Source organism: Oryx dammah, unplaced genomic scaffold (genome assembly GCF_014754425.2).
Source record: "Oryx dammah isolate SB20612 unplaced genomic scaffold, SCBI_Odam_1.1 HiC_scaffold_18, whole genome shotgun sequence".
Classification (NCBI taxonomy): domain Eukaryota; kingdom Metazoa; phylum Chordata; class Mammalia; order Artiodactyla; family Bovidae; genus Oryx; species Oryx dammah.
In genome coordinates this window covers 56,342,094-56,362,353 of record NW_024070202.1, presented here as the reverse complement: position 1 = coordinate 56,362,353, position 20,260 = coordinate 56,342,094, and the positions used below count along the sequence as shown (strand labels likewise).

General features: G+C 43.1%; 1 non-coding gene across 1 annotated transcript; it reads left to right on the top strand.

Annotated features, from left to right (window-relative positions):
* Positions 1-2,482: 2,482 nt before the first annotated feature.
* TRNAC-ACA lies at positions 2,483-2,554 on the top strand. Its single transcript has one exon. It is a non-coding gene; the product is annotated as a tRNA-Cys (tRNA).
* Positions 2,555-20,260: the final 17,706 nt, after the last annotated feature.

Below are 20,260 nucleotides of genomic sequence, written 5' to 3'. Positions count from 1 at the left end.
GACAGAGCAGCCTTCTACTGGAAGAAGATGGCATCCAGGACTTTCATAGCTGGGAGAAAGATGTCAATGCCTGGCTTTAAGCCTTCAAAGAACAAACTGACTCTCCTGTTTGGGCTAATGCATCAGGTGACTTTAAGTTGAAACCAGTGCACATTTACCATTCTGAAAATTGTGGGGTTCTTAAGAATTATGTGAAGTCTACTCTACCTGTGCTCTGTAAATGGAACAAAAAGCCTGCGTGACAGCGCAACTGTTTTACAACATGTTTGACTGAGTATTTTGAGCCCACTCTTTAGATCTGCCTAGAAAAAAAGATTCCTTTCAAAATATTAGTGTTCATTGACAATACACCTGGTCACTCGAGAGCTCTGATGGAGATGTGCAACCAGATCAGTGTTATTTTCATGTCTGCTAACCCAGCATCCATTCTGCAGCCCATAGATCAGAGTCATTTCTACTTTCAAATCTAATTATTAATAAATGCATTTTCTAAGACTATAGCTGCTAAAGATAGTGATTCTTCTAATGGATCTGGGCAAAGCCAGTTGAATCCTTCTGGAAGGGATTCAGCATTCACTAAGAGTATTTGTGATTTCTGGGAAGAGGTCAAAATATCAACATTAACAGGAGATTGAAAGAAGATTCCAATCCTCATGGATGACTGAGGAGTTCAGGACTTCAGTGGAGGAGATAACAGCATATGTGGTGGGAATAGCAAGACAACTAGAATTGGAAGTAGAGCCTGAAGATGTGACTGAACTGCCACAACCTCATATAAAACATGAATAGAAGTGAAGTTGCTCCTTAAGGATGAGCAATGAAAGTTGTGTCTTGAGATGGAGTCTGTTCCTGGTGAAGATGCTGTGAAGATTGTTGAAATTACAACAGATTTAAAATATTACATAAATTTAGTTCATACAGCAGCAGCAGGGCTTGAGTGGATTGACTCCAATTTTGAAAGAAATTCTATGGATAAAATGGTGGCTCAGAGGTTAAAGTGTCTGCCTGCAATGTGGGAGACCTGGGTTCAATCCCTGGGTCGGGAAGATCCCCTGGAGAAGGAAATGGCAACCCACTCCAGTACTCTTGCCTGGAGAATCCCTTGGACAGAGGAGCCTGGTAGGCTGCAGTCCATGGGGTCGCAAAGAGTCGGACACGACTGAGCAACTTCACTTCACTTCACTTCAAACAGCATTTTATGCTGCAGAGAAAGGATTCATGAAAGGAGGAGTCAGTCAATGAGTCAAACTTCATTGTTGTCCTGTTTCAAGCCAGCCCAACTTTCAACAGCCATCACCCTAATCAGTCAGTACCATCAATATCAAGGTAACACCTTCCACCAGCAAAAAGATTATGACTCACAGATGATGGTTAGCATTTTTTAGCAGTATTTTTTAAATTAAGGTATGTACATTGTTTTTTTAGACATAACACTACTCCACACTTAGTATAGTGTAAACACAACTTTTATATGCACAGGGAAATCAATTCATGTGACCTGCTTTCTCGCAATACTCACTTTGTTGCAGTGGTCTGGAACCAAAGCCGCAGTGTCTCTAAGGTATGCCTGTACTTACATGTCTTCCTTAAGAAACTGGACAGAAGCACCCTTTGCTTTACTTTCATCCTTTCCTACCTTCTTTTGCTTAGGATGTAGATGTCTGCCTGTGGGATAGTGAGATGTAGCTGGAGCTATAGTGTAGCTGGGAGGATACACCAGCACTGGAATGCTGACCTAGACATTTATGTGAGCAAAGTAAACTTCAACCTTCTCCCTGTTGTTTTGGATTTTCTATCATTCATATCTGAAACTAATCCTAATACACCTAGAAATTCAAGCTGCAGAAATGTCAGCAACAGCTTTAGTTCAGGAGCCTGCTGAGGACATTTTCCAGCTGAAACAAACTGCGGGGGATGAAGGAAAAACTCCCCTTACATGGCAGGCTTCACACACTCAAGCGATTCCACAGCAAAAGGCAATAGTAGGAGCCGCTGTGTCATTATTTAAAGCCCAGATTCCATGGATCAGAGAATGTTGAAGACAGAGGGTTGAAAGGGGAAATGGAAGTGAAGGGGTGTTAAGAGTCAAGGTGGGAGAGAAAGATCTCACAACAGACTTGTGGCTGCCTTCCCATCATTGCTGTTTCTAAACTTGGCAAGAATGCAAAAATTGTGGGGAATAAAATTCTTCTTTATCCTCTTCAGTTCTCTGGCTGGGTCTGCACAATAGTCTGATAACAGACATATTAAAATGAGAAAAGACATGCAAGTTTCTTTGATGTTACAAGTTTTACATGATGAGGGAGTTTCCCAGAAAGAGAAAACTCACAAAGAAACAGCTTAAACTTGGAGGTTTTATATCATTTGAACAAAAGGTTACATTTAAAAATTGTCAGGGGTACGTGACTAGCTCAGTCAGTAGGGCATGACACTCTTAGAAATGCGAACACAAATGGAAAGGACTTGGGAGCTTCTAGGAGCTTCCTTGGTGGCTCAGATGGTAAAGCGTCTGCCTACAATGCAGGAGACCCGGGTTCAATCCCTGGGTTGGGAAGATCTCCTGGAGAAGGAAATGCCAAGCCACTCCAGTATTCTTGCCTGGAAAATCCCATGGATGGAGGAACCTGGTAGGCTACAGTCCATGGGGTCACAAAGAGTTGGACATGACTGAGCAACTTCACACTCACACAGGGGCAGCGAACTGTAGGAAGGCAAATATATGGGAAACCAATGGTAGCTAACCTAAGTAGTAAGGTTTGGTTGTGTAGACTCATGGGGCCAGCCTGTCTCCTGTATTACTGGAAGTTGTCATTCTCTTTCTGGTATGGACAGTGAGGGGCTGGCGCTGGGATGGGGAAATCTTCACAGAGAAATTTGTGATACCGTTTTTCACAAGATCAGTTCAGTTCAGTCACCAGTCATGTCCGACTCTTTGCGACCCCATGAATCTCAGCACGCCAGGCCTCCCTGTCCATCACCAACTCCCGGAGTTCACTCAGACTCACGTCCATCGAGTCTGTGATGCCATCCAGCCATCTCATTCTCAGTCGTCCCTTTCTCCTGCCCCCAATCCCTCCCAGCATCACGGTCTTTTCCAATGAGTCAACTTCGCATCAGGGGGCCAAAGTATTGGAGTTTCAGCCTCAGCATCAGTCCTTCCAATGAACACCCAGGACTGGTCTCCTTTAGGGTGGTCTGGTTGGGTCTCCTTGCAGTCCAAGGGACTCTCAAGAGTCTTCTCCAACACCACAGTTCAAAAGCATCAATTCTTCAGCACTCAGCTTTCTTCACAGTTCAACTCTCACATCTATACATGACCACTGGAAAAACCATAGCCTTGACTAGACCGACCTTTGTTGGCAAAGTAATATCTCTGCTTTTTAATATGCTATCTAGGTTGGTAGGAAACAGCAAAGAGCTCATATTGTGCTTGCTTTTGCACAGTTGCCTTCAGCTCAAAATAATCCTTATGCCAGAGGGCATATATTGGGATGGTGTATTCTGACTTCCTACAGACTCGTCACCCTGAGAGAAATATGTTGATTCTTCCCACAGGAATGGGAAAATATATTGCCAGCTTTAACTTCTTGAGGGAGCTTCCTCCCAGTTGACTTTGTTTACAGATCAAGGACTTCAGATGACTTACACAGATGGACTAGCATCCTGTGAAGCCCAAATCAAGATGACGCTGAGTCTCATTTATGAAAAGTGCAAAGTTCTGAAAGCATCACTTTGTCTTGATAACTACTTGAAGGTCTTGGTATTGATTTTTTTTTTCTGTTTCATTCTGTTGGTGTTGAGTGCTTTGATGATACTCCTTAAAAAGTGAGGTATAATGTAAATGTGGTGTTTAACTTCTGAGACTCTGAAAAAAAGCTACACTAGTGGCTCTAATACGATCCTGTCCAAGCTGCTGAAAGAACCACAGATATGAAGAACCACTCTGGTTCACAGTGAGCAAAATTAGGGACTTCTCTGGCAGTCCAGTGGTTAAAACTTCGATTCCACTGTGGAGGGCACGGGTTTGAACCTTGATTGGGGAACTAAAATCCTGCATGCTGCCTGGCACAACTGGGGGCAGGGAGAGGGGGTGGCAGGCAAGAATTAGAAACTGGGAAGGATGAGTTTTAGGCTAATGCCTTTTAACTTTAACTCAAGCAGAAAAGAGAATCTAATCTTAGAACTCTGATTTCTCCCTGGGAAATTCACAGTGGTAGAGGGGTTGTATTTAAATTGGGAGCATCAATATTTTACTGGAATGCATGCATGCTAAGTCTCTTCAGTCATGTCTGACTTTGTGTGACCCCATAGACGGCAGCCCACCAGGCTCCTCTGTCCCTGGGATTCTCTAGGCAAGAACACTGGAGTGGGTTGCCATTTCCTTCTCCAATGCATGAAAGTGAAAAGTGAAAGTGAAGTCGCTCAGTCATGCCTGACTTTTCGAGACCCCATGGACTGCAGCCTACCAGGTTCCTCCATACATGGGATTCTCCAGGCAAGAGTACTGGAGTGGGTTGCCATTGCCTTCTCCATGTTACTGGAGTATTTTCTCCTCAAACATCTTTACAATGTTATATAATCTCCTGGCAGAACCTCTGATAGACTGTCCTAAACAACATGATTAGATCTAATTCAGAATGAAAAGTGAAATGGGGAACTTTCAACTGGGTTCAGCATGGCTTATGATTACTTCAGTCACTAAATTGCCTTTTGGGGGCAATAGCTACATTTTTCACCACCAGGACCAGGAGCACACACAAAGAAAGAGTAGTTGCCATTTGGGTGGGAAGGGTGGGGGGTATGCTCCTGGTGGGGGCTACACTGTCATCATATTAAAAGATGATCTCCTGTAGGGGAGCCAGTCACACTCTCAGTTGGCCCGGAGTGTAATGGTTAAACCCAGGGAGCTAAGAGAATAAAAACCTGGGGAATGTTGGAAAGAGGGAACTCCTTTCCTCTATCATCTTGTTTCTATGAGGAAAGGAATCCATTACAATAACATTCTGGGTTTCTTTCTGGCCCCACTCATTCCTACAAGGGAGGAGTGAATTTTCTAACGGGAAATTTGGAGAATAGGAGCTCGGCATATGTGACGCAGCCCCTTCCTCCTCCTCCTTCTCTTTGGGACCTGTCTCTGCAGAGAAAACACATCCTGTTCTGCTCCTCCTTTCTGCAGACTTCAGAGTAGCAGGCTCTGCCAGGGCAGTTGGAGTCCTTCAGCTGTCCAACACTGTCTATTATGTTGTGCATAAGACTACCTGGCTTTGGGGTTCAATGTTAGAAAACTCAGTTGCCCACAGCTGTAAGCCATGTTTTTGAATATCATCTTTATTAGCAATAATGGTGATGTTTCATCTCCAACTGCTTGACTCATGTTTCAGCTGGCTTTTCTGTAAGGTACAGTCTCTCAGCAAATGGTAGGTGTGGCCAGAATTACTAGAAAACTACCTCTCAGAGAATTAGCACTAAATACACTAAGTCCCAGTAATCAGGAGACAAAGTAGACTTAGTTCCATTCAGGACTAAGGCTTAGCAATAAAGCCCTAGAATGCTGACTGCATGTATACTTTTTGAAAAGCCTTTGGAACTAGAGTCTTAGGCTAAGTCCCACCAGAAACAGACCTTAAGAATTTGAGGATAGGTGGTCAATTTGAGAGGTAAACCTGGGAAATACCAGTTCAGGAAGTGAAAAATAAAATGGAAGGAACACGAAACAGTGCCTTGATAAAGTTTCTGCTATGGAAACAGGGCTTCACCTCTGAGAGATTGCATAGAACACTTGTTAGAGTTGCCCCCCACCTACCAGCACCACCAAGGGGCAAAAAGCTGGGGATATTTGTCCACCAACTCAGGAGACTGGAGAAAACCCTCACACAAAGACTGAAGAAGCTGTAATACAAAAGGGCCTGAACAGTAACTGCTGCAACTACAGATGCTGTATTATCACAAAAGTAAACATTTCATGTAGACCGTAGTCCTCACAGCTTCTCCATACTGACCTTCAAAACAGTGTTGTGAGGTATCTAGTCAGGAACTTGGATCCTAAACAGGAGTAAAAAGAGGTCAAGATAACTGAAGATCAGAGAGATGGAGCAAAGCACAACAAAGAAATCCATGACAAAATAATATATGGAAATTCAAAATGAGACAAAGCCAAGTCCCGAACTTCTTTAATGAATGAAGGAATAGGAATTATTTTTGAGAGGATGGAGTCGAACTTGAATGAGAACAAAAGTAAATTCTTTACTTTGCTGAATTTATACATATAATTAACATACCAGTCCACTTCTATCAAGGGCATCAAATTACAGCTATTGTTTGCTTAGTCTGCAAAAATAGCCACCCTACATCCTTGAAATTTAATTCAACTGTTTCTGTAAGCTTTAGATGATGGATAGCTAAAGGATTAAACCAGGAGCTGTAGTTGAACTTTTATGCCTTATAATTGATACTTTGAAAAGCTAAAACACGTTCAGTTTCTGAGGATAGCAATTTGCAAGATTGAATGGCATTGCAAGCATGTTAATTCAAACTGAAAATGTTCAGCTAAGTTAATATTAATCTCACAGTGTTCTAATATTCAAGTGAAGCTGTGTCTTTTGGGCTTCTAAAATTAGACTACAAAAAAACATTTTTGAGGATATTTTCAGTCACTTGACTTGGATACACAGCAGTAAATAAAACCCTAGTAAAACCATGTAGATTATGATTTTTGAAAACATAAGAATAAAAGAATATGTTGTGGTAAATTGTAAACAATTAAAAAAAAGGAGGAAGAGAAAGTGAAAGACAAAAAATAAAAATCATTAATTGCTTACTCTCAGAAAAGGCAATTCACTCCAATGCCTCTGTTGCTGACTACAAAGATGAAGTCCAAACCAGCAGCCATGCCATTGGGATTGACCCCAGCCCTAGCTTCAAGGGATTCCTGCTTGGGGTGAGAATGTCACTGCAGAGATTGGGTTATGCAGAGAGGGGCATAGCAAAGGCCTGCCCACCATGACTGGTGCAGGTTGACACAGAGTGAAGGTGACGAGTTCTGTTATGCTGCTTAGGGAAGCCAGACCGTCCCTTTCCTTTTGGAAAAAAGACACCTGTACCCTGGTTGCTGCCAAAACCACCTTTCAACCTTGAGAGAAACTAGCCCAAAGACTCTCAAGAGAAGGGCGAAGAAGAGAAAACCTGAGAAATGAAACCAGATCCCTCATCTCAAGGTCCCCTGGACTTTTCATTTCCTTGGGTCAATAAATCCCCTTTGTTATTTAAAACCTCAAAGTGGATTTTCTATTTCATACAGAGAGAGCTTCCCATCAAACATGGAGGCAAGTCAACTTCTTACACGATCTCCAAAGTCCTCAAGAGTTTCACTTCCACCCCCCTTTCATGTCACTCTCCTGTGCCCGCTACTCTCCAGGCAACTGGGCCTCCAGCTCACTGAACCAACCTCGCTTTTCCTACTTTGGTGTTGTCAGCACGTGTTCTCTCCATCTGTATGCTGTTGCCCCAGTTCTTTAACATTAATATCTCCTCAACATTCCACCCTCACTTTGACCCACCCCACCTACTGGCCCAGCCCACTTTCTGTCCCTGCACTATCTTGTCTGAGGCCAGTGCACTTTCAGCAACTCCGTAAGAGAAGCAGAGGGGGCCAGTCAGGCTGTGAGTTGGAAATAGTCTTGGGTGCAACAGGCAAATATTGCATTTGGTCTCCTTCCACTGTCACCTCTTGGAGGAAATTATACAATAGACTTGTGGGGATATCAAGTTTTTCTAGACTTCCCTGGTGGCTCAGTGGTAAAGAATCCTCCTGCCAATGCAGGAGACACGGATTCGATCCCTGGATCGAGAGGATCGCTTGGAGAAGAGAATGGCAACCTACTCCAGTATTCTTGCCTGGAGAATCCCATGGACAGAGGAGCCTGGAGGGCTACAGTCCATAGGGTAGCAAAGAGTCAGACATAACTGAGTGACTAAACAAGTTTTTCTGGATTTAAAGTGGAAACACAAGCTGGAATCAAGGTTGCCAGGAGAAATATCAGTCACCTCAGATATGCGGATGACACCACCCTTATGGCGGAAAGTGAAGAGGAACTAAAAAGCCTCTTGATGAAAGTGAAAGTGGAGAGTGAAATAGTTGGCTTAAAGCTCAACATTCAGAAAACGAAGATCATGACATCTGGTCCCATCACTTCATGGGAAATAGATGGGAAAACAGTAGAAACAGTGTCACACTTTATTTTTGGGGGCTCCAAAATGACTGCAGATAGTGACTGCAGCCATGAAATTAAAAGACGCTTACTCCTTGGAAGAAAAGTTATGACCAACCTAGAGAGTATATTCAAAAGCAGAGATATTACTTTGCCAACTAAGGTCCGTCTAGTCTAGGCTATGGTTTTTCCAGTGGTCATGTATGGATGTGAAAGTTGGACTGTGAGGAAGGCTGAGCGCCAAAGAATCAATGCGTTTGAACTGTGGAGTTGGAGAAGACTCTTGAGAGTCCCTTGGACTGCAAGGAGATCCAACCAGTCCATTCTAAAGGAGATCAACCCTGGGATTTCTTTGGAAGGAATGATGCTAAAGCTGAAGCTCCAGTACTTTGGCCACCTCATGTGAAGAGTTGACTCATTGGAAAAGACTCTGATGCTGGGAGGGATTGGGGGCAGGAGGAGAAGGGGACGACAGAGGATGAGATGGCTGGATGGCATCACGGACTCGATGGACGTGAGTCTGAGTGAACTCCGGGAGTTGGTGATGGACAGGGAGGCCTGGCGTGCTGCGATTCACGGGGTCGCAAAGAGTCGGACACGACTGAGCGACTGAACTGAACTGAACTGAACTGAAAGTGGAATACAAGAGGCTGCTCCCCATGAGACTAAAGCCAGACTGCACTTTGCTGCTGGCTATGTGGAGGAGACAGGGATCAAGACCATCCACATGGAAAAGAAATGCAAAAAAGCAAAATGGCTGTCTGGGAAGGCCTTACAAATAGCTGTGAAAAGAAGAGAGGCGAAAAGCAAAGGAGAAAGGGAAAGATATAAGCATCTGAATGCAGAGTTATAAGAAAGCCTTCTTCAGCGATCAATGCAAAGAAATAGAGGAAAACAACAGAATGGGAAAGACTAGAGATCTCTTCAAGAAAATTAGAGATACCAAGGGAATATTTCATGCAAAGATGGGCTCGATAAAGGAGAGAAATGGTATGGACCTAACAGAAGCAGAAGCTATTAAGAAGAGGTGGCAAGAATACACAGAAGAACTGTACAAAAAAGATCTTCACAACCCAGATAATCATGATGGTGTGATCACTTATCTAGAGCCAGACATCCTGGAATGTGAAGTCAAGCGGGCCTTAGAAAGCATCCCTACAAACAAAGCTAGTGGAGGTGATGGAATTCCAGTTGAGCTGTTTCAAATCCTGACAGATGATGCTGTGAAAGTGCTGCACTCAATATGCCACCAAATTTGGAAAACTCAGCAGTGGCCACAGCACTGGAAAAGGTCAGTTTTCATTCCAATCCCAAAGAAAGGCAATGCCAAAGAATGCTCAAACTACTGCACAATTGCACTCATCTCACATGCTAGTAAAGTAATGCTCAAAATTCTCCAAGCCAGGCTTCAGCAGTACGTGAACCGTGAACTTCCAGATGTTCAAGCTGGTTTTAGAAAAGGCAGAGGAACCAGAGATCAAATTGCCAACATCTGCTGGACCACGGAAAAAGCAAGAGAGTTCCAGAAAAACATCTATTTCTGCTTTATTGACTATGCCAAAGCCTTTGACCGTGTGGATCACAATAAACGGGAAAATTCTGAAAGAGATGGGAATACCAGACCACCTGATCTGCCTCTTGAGAAACCTGTATGCAGGTCAGGAAGCAACAGTTAGAACTGGACATGGAACAACAGACTGGTTCCAAGTAGGAAAAGGAGTATGTCAAGGCTGTATATTGTCACCCTGCTTATTTAACTTATATGCAGAGTACATCATGAGAAACACTGGACTGGAAGAAACACAAGCTGGAATCAAGATTGCCAGGAGAAATATCAATCACCTCAGATATGCAGATGACACCACCCTTACGGCAGAAAGTGAAGAGGAACTAAAAAGCCTCTTGATGAAAGTGAAAGAGGAGAGTGAAATAGTTTGCTTAAAGCTCAACATTCAGAAAATGAAGATCATGGCATCCGGTCCCATCGCTTCATGGGAAATAGATGGGGAAACAGTGGAAACAGTGTCAGACCTTATTTTGGGGGGCTCCAAAATGACTGCAGATGGTGACTGCAGCCATGAAATTAAAAGACGCTTACTCCTTGGAAGAAAAGTTATGACCAACCTAGATAGCATATTGAAAAGCAGAGACATTACTTTGCCGACTAAGGTCCGTCTAGTCTAGGCTATGGTTTTTCCTGTGGTCATGTATGGATGTGAAAGTTGGACTGTGAAGAAGGCTGAGTGCCGAAGAATTGATGCTTTTGAACTGTGGTGTTGGAGAAGACTCTTGAGAGTCCCTTGGACTGCAAGGAGATCCAACCAGTCCATTCTAAAGGAGATCAACCCTGGGATTTCTTTGGAAGGAATGATGCTGAAGCTGAAACTCCAGTACTTTGGCCACCTCATGTGAAGAGTTGACTCATTGGAAAAGACTCTGATGCTGGGAGGGATTGGGGGCAGGAGGAGAAGGGGACGACCAAGGATGAGATGGCTGGTTGTCATCACCGACTCAATGGTCGTGAGTCTGAGTGAACTCCGGGAGTTGGTGATGGACAGGGAGGCCTGGTGTGCTGCGATGCATGGGGTCTCAAAGCTGAACTGAACTGAACTGATGTGGGTGGAGAAGGTCTCAGGCTGAGAGCTGGTGCAGGTGGGGCACAAAGAGAAGGTGAGGGGAGAGACAGCAGCAAGACAGTAAAGATGAGGGAGGCTGCAGGGGTCAGAGAGGGCAGACCGTCCATTGCAGAGAGAGGTGAAGAAGACTCTGAGGATATTTCGATGAACAATGCAAGCTGTCTTCCTTAAATACATTCCTTGGGAAACAGAAAATAGATTAGAGGTTACCAGGGGTTGGGGAGGGGGAATGGGAGTTACTGTTTGACGATTATAGAGTTTCTGTTCAGTGTAGGGAAAAAGTTCTAGAAATAGACTGTGGTGGTGGTGCACAACATGTGAATTTAATTAATGCCATTTAAAATGTCAAAATGGTCAATTGCATGTTAGGCATATTTTACCAGTTTTCAAAAAAAATAAAAGAATAGATTTAAAAAAAGAGAAAAACTAGCTAATTGTATAACAGATGAACTGGAATAGGTCCAGCTTACGAAGGAAGCTAGCAAATTAATCTGATCAGAAGGTGATGAGAACTTCAATTAGGATAGTGAAAGTCAGAGGGAAGAGTTGAAAACAGAATGGTCAGAATCAAATGTGTCTGTTTTTGGACCCTGCTGAGTTTGGGGGTGTGTGGTGGATACTGCCCAACTCCCTCCTTCGGGACTGAGGGCTGCCCTGAGTGCAGGTTGATAAGAGCCCACAGCTGTAGCTCTTCTGGGCATTGTCTTTGGCCAGATGGTGTTGTATTACACAAGGGGTAGTGGAAACTTGGGAAGAAATGGTTTCTACCAGAAGGAGGGAGTGCTGGACAAAGAAGGCAATCAGAGTCTCCTTTGGATTTGGCAGCATGGAGGTCCTTGGTGACTTTGGAAGGAGGAGTTTATGCGGAAGGACAAGGTCTGGATCACAGCAGCATGGAGGCCATGTGGGAGGCAACAAAGATGAGCTGGGCCTGCATCTGGAAGGAAGGGTAGGAATTAGGGGCACAGAAAGACCTGCCAGGCAGGGAAATAGTGTGAGCCAGGGAACCTAGGCTGGGGAATCACTCAGGTTAACAAGAGGAGGTCAGGGGAAGGCAGGAGGGATGGCTAGAGAGGTGGGTAATACCCAGACATGGCTATGGGGTTTCAGCAGAATTAACCAGGCTGTCTCCACACATACGCCTGAGTTCCAGAAACTGTCCTCTGGTGGGCACTGGGCATTCTCTCCCGAGCGTGACCCTGACCATTCATGCCAGGTGAATGTTTTAACTACAATCCCTTGGACTCCATGTTTATGAATGCAGGCATAATACATTTTCTGAAGTGAAAGAATTTATTTCTGTTTTGTGTTGTGTGTGTGCACGCTCAGTCGCATCCGACTCTTATGACCCCATGGATGGTAGCCTGCCAGGCTCCTCTGGAATTTTTCAGGTAGGAATACTGGAGTGGGTTGCCATTTCCTACTCCAGGGGATCTTCCCAACCCAGGGATCGAACCTCCATCTCTTATGTCTCCTGCATTGGCAGGCAAATTCTTTACCACTGTACCACCTCAGGAAGTATTTAATACATCTATCAAACTGCATCCATTATAGCTTCTGCATTGTAAATTTTCTTTTGTGACCATTGTTTTGATCAAATATAATTACCCTTAACAAATATTTGCAGATCTAAATTTGATCAAGGCAATTTGGTCTTTTAAAAAATCTCTAACAAATTGTACAATGTGACATCTTAACCATCATCAGTTCTATTTTGAGGTTATTCTTTCTAATAAAATTCATTAAGACTAAGAAAAGAATATTCCTTGATGAAAATTTGTTGTCAAGGCTTCTGGAGTTGACCTGTTTTCTTTTTGGATGTACCAGGCAAAACCTGGACCCAAGAAAGCTTCATGGTAGTCCAGTTACAAAGGGATAAAAGAAATTTCAGCGTGATACTTAATATTTCCTGTTATCAGTGAAATTCCAAGGCAGTAATTAAAGAGTTATTTTAACTCTCCATGCCCCTGCCTTACAATCAATCAATGATTTAAGCCCTGGTGAGAATCTGGCTTATTAATTTAAAAGATAGCTTTCATCTTTGTACATTCTTCTTTCCCTCAGAAAATGACAATATAGTTATTTAAATCTCCCTTGAAACCAATGACAATATTAATCATGTTTTTTAAATGCCTTGGTTAGTGAAATTCTTTCAGTAGCATGTTATTACCCCAGCCATTGAAGTAACTTGGGTTAATTGTAAAAGCAAGCTCTCACCATGGTACATATAATAAGCAGACTTACTTTTAACAAGTGCCCTAGTGGTTTTGAGTCCAAAAGCCTATAAACCAGGCATATTATTAGTAGAGGCTCTTGAGTCAGAAGATCCTGGGTTCAAATCTTGCCTCTGACATTGATCAGCCACAGAACTTTTAAAAAGTGAACTTTAACTTCTCACAGCTGCAATTTTCTCCTTTGTGAGATGGGCATCTTACAAATAATAATAATAATGGCTATCTCATAAGTTTGTAAGATGGTGCTTTGCACTATAATAATAATGGCTGCCTCATAAGTTTATAAGGTCATGCTTAGCACATAGGAAAGGTTTAATAAATATTAACTTCTGTTATGATGGGTTTATTCTTAAATCCTGTGGGAGGCATCAGGAATGTTCCTAAGGGTGTGGTGCACCATCACCCTCTGGCATTTGTCATCCTTCTTACAAAGAGCCTTTGTCTGAGCACAGCCCCTCCCATTTATCACTCCCTCCTTTGTGTTGTCTTTCTCAAATTCTTTTGCTCTTCAAAGCTGTCCTTGATGTTCTTTCTTACTTGATCTCATCAATATAAAAATACTCAAAGACATGGGCACTCATGACACTACTCTCTATACTTATGAATATTTTAGAACTTTTCCCCAAGAAAAAATGTTTAAAAATCATTAGTCATTTGGGCTGCTCCACACACACCTTCCCTAAGGATGGTTCTGACTAATATCACATGAAATGTACACCTGGGCAATAAATTTCAGGCACCAACTCTGGAATTCCTACCACATGTGAATCACTGGAGAGCTGCTACCACAGCAACACGTACAGGTGTAAGGCTTAGTCATGGCCCCAGCATGGTCCTCTATGAAAAGCATCAACCATCCCAGTACATACAATGCTAATTTGTTAGAGCTGGGGGAGTTGGTTTTTCCAGGCAGACTGTGATCTCACTGCTGGGATAATCCAGTTGTCAAAGCCCTGTCTGGGGACCTGGGGCTCTGGAGCCAAATTTCTAACTCCTATCAAGATACCCCACAGACAAAACTAGATTATAGGAATAAGGTAAAAGAATGGAGATAGATGATAATGATAATAATAGTCATTATTAGTAGTGGGAAAGAAGTTTAAAGCACTGCCTGAATTTCCACAGCTCAGTATCAACATTTTGTAAAAAGATACAAGATCACTGCCTCCACTTTCTTATGTGCATTTCAGAAATAATAGAACCTATCTCATAGGGTGTCACAAGAAATAAAAGGTTGTAGTTTTAAAGTGCATCCCCTAATTCCCACAGTGCAACCCTATCAAAATGTCAATGGCATTTTTTGCACAACTGGAAAAACTCTGTCATAAAATGTGTATGGAATCTCAAGCAACCCAAATATCCAAAGTAATCTTGGAAAAGAACAAGATTGGAGATCTCACACTTCCTGATTTCAAAACATATCACAAAATTACGGTAATCAAAGCAGTGTGGTGGTAACATAAAGACACACAGGTGTTAGCTCATAAATCAGAGTTTCCACCATGTAGGAGGCATTTAATAAATGTGCTATCATCATCTGCATCATCCTGAATCCTGATTATAATTACCCATTTTTCTCCCAGCCTCCTCCTCCATATTCTGAATATTGATGTCAGTCATTTAATTCAGATTCCTTCCTTTACTTCTTTCTAGACAGAGTTTAGCAAGTTTTGACTAAGTATAAGGAGAAATGTGACTTAGGTAGGGATTAAATGAGGAAGAACAGGTTCCAGTCTCATTAGGCCACAAGGAGTCAACCTGACAGAATCTTTTCTACCTTCCAGGGTTTTGATGGAGGTGAAATAGGAGTGAAAAAGCTGACTTAAAACTCAACATTCAAAAAACTAAGATAATTGCATCCAGTCCCACCCCTTCATGGCAAATGGATGAGGAAAAAAATGGAAGCAGTGACAAACTTTATTTTCTTGGGCTCCAGATTCACTGCAGATGATGACTGTAGCCATGAAATGAAAAGTTGCTTGCTCCTTGGAAGGAAAGCTGTGACAAACCTAAAGAATGCATTAAAAAGCAGAGACATCGCTTTGCCAACAAAAGTCTGTATAGTCAAAACTATAGTTTCTCCAGTAGTCATGTATGGATGTGAGAGTTGGACTATAAAGAAGGCTGAGCACCAAAGAATTGATGCTTTTAAACCGTGGTGCTGGAGAAGATGCTCAAGAGTCTTTTGAACTACAAGGAGATCAAACCAGTCAATCCTAAAGGAAATCAACCCTGAATATTCATTGGAAGCCCTGATGCTGAAGCTGAAGCTCCAATACTTTGGCCACATGATCCAAAGACTTGGCTTATTGGGAAAGACCTGGATGCTGGGAAAGACTGAGGGCAAGAGGAGAAAAGGGGGCATCAGAGGATAAGATGGTTGGATGACATCATCAACACAATGGACAGGAGTTTGAGCAAACTCTGGGAGATAGTGAAAGATGGGAAGCCTGGCATGCTGCAGTCCATGGGGTCACAAAGAGTCAGTCAGTCAGTCAATTCAGTCACTCAGTCGTGTCCAACTCTGTGAGTCAGACAAGTATTAGAGCTTTAGCTTCAGCATCAGTCCTTCCAATAAATATTCAGGACTGATTTCCTTTAGGATTGACTGGTTGGATCTCCTTGCAGTCCAAGGGACTCTCAAGAGTCTTCTCCAACTCCACAGTTCAGAAATATCAGTTCTTCAGCACTCAGCTTTCTTTATGGTCCAACTCTCACATCCATACCTGACTACTGGAAAAACCAAAGCTTTGACTACACAGACCTTTGTCAGCAAAGGTGTCTGCTTTTTAATACAAATAAGTAACTTAACAACAACAAAAGGGTTTTGAGTAGAAATGAAGGAGCTTTCTTTGTCCCACCACTGGCAGTTACCGGATGCTGGTCAGCAAGTCTAAAGGCAAAGTCATAGCTCACACAAAGCCAATTTTGGAACCTTGGACCCTGTTAATAACTTACACAGAATCTTCAGTGTATGGATGGCCAAATGGTATTTGTATTCTTGAATGCCACACTGCTGGGTACATTCTCAATATCTGACAGCACAGAGTCTAAAACAAACAGTCTAGAGGAAAATTTCATTGTGTAGGTAATTTCAGAGCATCCTTGAGGTCAAGAAATAAAATGTTGGCCAGATAGCTCAGAGGTCAAGATCTAGGCATGTGTTTTTCACTGCCTCCAGCTACAACTACTCCTGGTGTTCAGAAAGGCTTAACAAGAGTCAGGACAATTTCTGAGTGTTTATAGCAGCTGCCAGAATTGTGGGTTGACAGTCTCTTAGAGCAACATTTTTTTTATTTTTTTAATTGCAAGATAGTTGGTTTACAATATTGTGTCAGTTTCAGGTGTACCTCACAGAGAGCAACATTATTTGGTATCCTGGGTGGAACTATTTGCTTTTTTCTTCCCTGAAATAATAGCTTCAGTTTAAATATCATCAATGGTAATGATCAAATTTGAGTTTCATTTTATGTTGCAAAATTTTTTAGTCCCAGGTTACTCTACTTGTGCCATTGTAAATCTACTACTGCTGACTTTTATTTAAAGGTCTTTGTGTGGGAGATGGCCTTTCTTCAACCTTGTTTTTTTACCAGGAGATAATTATAAATTCATCAACCTATACACAGGTATAACTCTTACAAACACAGTCAAGGAAGGAATGTCAGGCATTCTTCTCCATGACATGCTGTCCATGCCATCACAGGTGGAGTCTATCAGAGTTTCCCTTCTCTTGTGTCCAAGCACCACCAAGGCAGCTGGTGACTGCTCTCACACTCATGCAGTATAGCAGAGAGCTGTCACCTTACTGGGTACCAGGATCCTTGGTATGTGCAGCTGTATATTGGGGACCCCAGGGCAACCTGAGCTTTCCAAGGAATTTACATAATAAAGGGAGAGTTTTCTGTTTTCCCAGGAATTGGGTCATAATGAAAATCAGGACACTAGTGTACCCCCCTCACACCTTTGATGGAATCATGGGTTGATAAGCATTTAGGCACTAGCTGCTGGCATGCACACCTCAGGACTTCAGTGCACATGAATTCAGGATGTCTTCAGTTCAGTTCAGTTCAGTCGCTCAGTTGTGTCCGACTCTTTGCGAACCCATGAACCGCAGCACGCCAGGCCTCCCTGTCCATCAGCAACTCCAGGAGTTCACTTAAACTCACGTCCATCGAGTCAGTGATGCCTTCCAGCCATCTCATCCTCGGTCGTCCCCTTTTCCTCCTGCCCCCAATCCCTCCCAGCATCAGAGTCTTTTCCAATGAGTCAACTCTTCACATGAGGTGGCCAAAGTACTCGAGTTTCAGCTTTAGCATCAGTCCTTACAAAGAACACCCAGGACTGATCTCCTTTAAATGGACTAGTTGGATCTCCTTGCAGTCCAAGGGACTGTCAAGAGTCTTCTCCAACACCACAGTTCAAAAGCATCAATTCTTTGGCACTCAGCTTTCTTCACAGTCCAACTTTCACATCCATGCATGACCACTGGAAAAACCATAGCCTTGACTAGACAGACCTTTGCTGGCAAAGAAATGTCTCTGCTTTTTAATATGCTATCTAGGTTGATCATAACTTTCCTTCCAAGGAGTAAGCGTCTTTTAACTTCATGGCTGCAGTCACCATCTGCAGTGATTTTGGAGGCCCCCCCCCACAAAAAAAATAAAAGTCTGACACTGTTTCCACTATTTCCCCATCTATTTCCCATGAAGTTATGGGACCAGATGCCATGATCTTAGTTTTTGAATGTTTAGCTTTAAGCCAACTTTTTCACTCTCCTCTTTCACTTTCATCAAGAGGCTTTTTAGTTCCTCTTCACTTTCTGCCATAAGGGTGGTATCATCTGCATATCTGAGGTTATTGATACTTCTCTGGCAATCTTGATTCCAGCTTGTGCTTCTTCCAGCCCAGCGTTTCTCATAATGTACTCTGCATATAAGTTAAATAAGCAGGGTAACAATATACAGCCTTGACTCCTTTTCCTATCTGGAACCAGTCTGTTGTTCCATGTCCAGTTCTAACTGTTGCTTCCTGACCTGCATACAGGTTTCTCAAGAGGCAGGTCAGGTGGTCTGGTATTCCCATCTCTTTCAGAATTTTCCACAGTTTGTTGTGATCCACACGGTCAAAGGCTTTGGCATAGTCAATAAAGCAGGAATAGATGTTTTTCTGGAACTCTCTTGCTTCTTCCATGATCCAGTGGATGTTGGCAATTTGACCTCTGGTTCCTCTGCTTTTTCTAAAACCAGCTGGAACATCTGGAAGTTCACAGTTCACGTATTGCTGAAGCCTGGCTTGGAGAATTTTGAACATTACTTTACTAGCATGTGAGATGAGTTCAAATATGCAGTAGTTTGAGCATTCTTTGGCATTGCCTTTCTTTGGGATTGGAATGAAAACTGACCTCTTCCAGTCTTGGATGTCTTAGAGAACATGAAACATTAGGGATGGGTCTGTGCTACAGTCTCAATTGGAGATTAGTAACCTGGGGTCCCTAGACTTTCCCCAATGGCTCTCTGAATATGAATGGGAAAAATGATATGTTTATTGCTATTAACCTTAAAGTCATAAAGTCAAATTTAGTACTTCCTTCCACTGTGAATATAGGCAACAAATCACAGTAGAATTAGCAGTGCTTTTGAGAATAGAAACCACAGGTACATTCATATCACATCTAGCTGTCACAGACATCTCAAAATGCCATTTACATTCATTACTAATTCAATAGTTACCCACCACTGGATCTTGTTGTTGAATGCATTAATAAAAATGCACATATATTACCGTATCTTAACTTTCATTAGTATTTTTATGACTATATTTAACATATGTGGTTTCTTCTGTATTTAATTTTATTTGCAGTGTGTCTCCAGGTGTCCAGAAAACTCTGGAAGAAGACTGGCCCCTGGAAGAAATGATCAGCAGCCCAAGGATTTCTGGTCACAGCGCTGTGCAGAGATCTTCCAGTGTTCCTCAGGAGGCCATCCTGTCTCCATGTGTCATAACCAGGGCTGTTGTTCCCAGTACCTCAGTGAGCATCAGGAAAATAATAAATGCTCCTTAACTGGTTAGTGACTAGGCACTGGTCTGAGCTCTCTGAGTGCCTTTCCACCTCTCCAGACACCCTGGCTGCAGGAATCCCTGGTGGGCACTAAAGCGGAACCATCTTTGAACCAGCTAAATCTTCTGCTGCCTGAGGTCATCCTGAATTTTCCCCCTCCCCATCCACCTCCCACCATTGCTACCAGAGCTATCAGACCCCAACCCTCCTGGGAGAGGGACTGTCATCCTGTAGGGAAATGTGCCCAGTACCCACCTGACCACCCCAAGGCTGCAGTGTCCTGCTTGCCTTGCCTTTCGCATGGCCTCTTTGGGCCCATGGTGTTGAAGTATTTTGACTAGCCTCCTAGTCACAGTCACACTCCCCTGCCCCTACATCTCTGCCACTTTCACAAGGGAGATATCATGAATTTGTACTTGCTGACATGTTGTGTGAAGGGCCCCACGGTCCCACTTCTCTATATTTTTCTAAAAATGCTACCACTGTATGAACCTAATGAAATTCACAAGAATGACAGTGTTGCACTGGAAAAGATCCTGATGCTTGGAAAGATTGAAGGCAAAGGAAGAAGGAGGCAGCAGAGGATGAGATGGTTAGATAGCATCACTGACTCAATGGAAATGAATTTGAGCAAATTCCAGGAGATAGTGAAGGACAGGGGAGCCTGGTTTGCTGCAGTCCATGAGGTTGCAAAGAGTCAGACATAACAATGTTGCATTGAAGGGGAGGCAGCTTGTAGGGGAGGCAGCTCACAGGTGCTCTGCCTCTACCCTGTCAGCTGTCATTCACTGAACTAAACCCTGGACTGGGGCTCAAGCCCTGTGTAGTCCTTGGAGGACTGAGGCCACAGCGTTCTCCTTGGTTCTGAGCACATATCTACAGCTGACCTTCACTAAGATCTAGACTCAGATTTCTGAGTGAAAATGGCTAAATAGCAGCTCTCCATCACCACCTATGGGGCTTCCCAAGTGGCGCAGTGGTTAAGGATTCGTCTGCCAGTGCAGGAGAGGCAAGAGACTTGGGCTTGATCCCTGGTTGGGAAGATCCCTGAAGTAGGAAATGGCAACCCACGCCAGTATTCTTGCCTGGAGAATTCCATGGACAGAGGAGCCTGGCGGACTACGG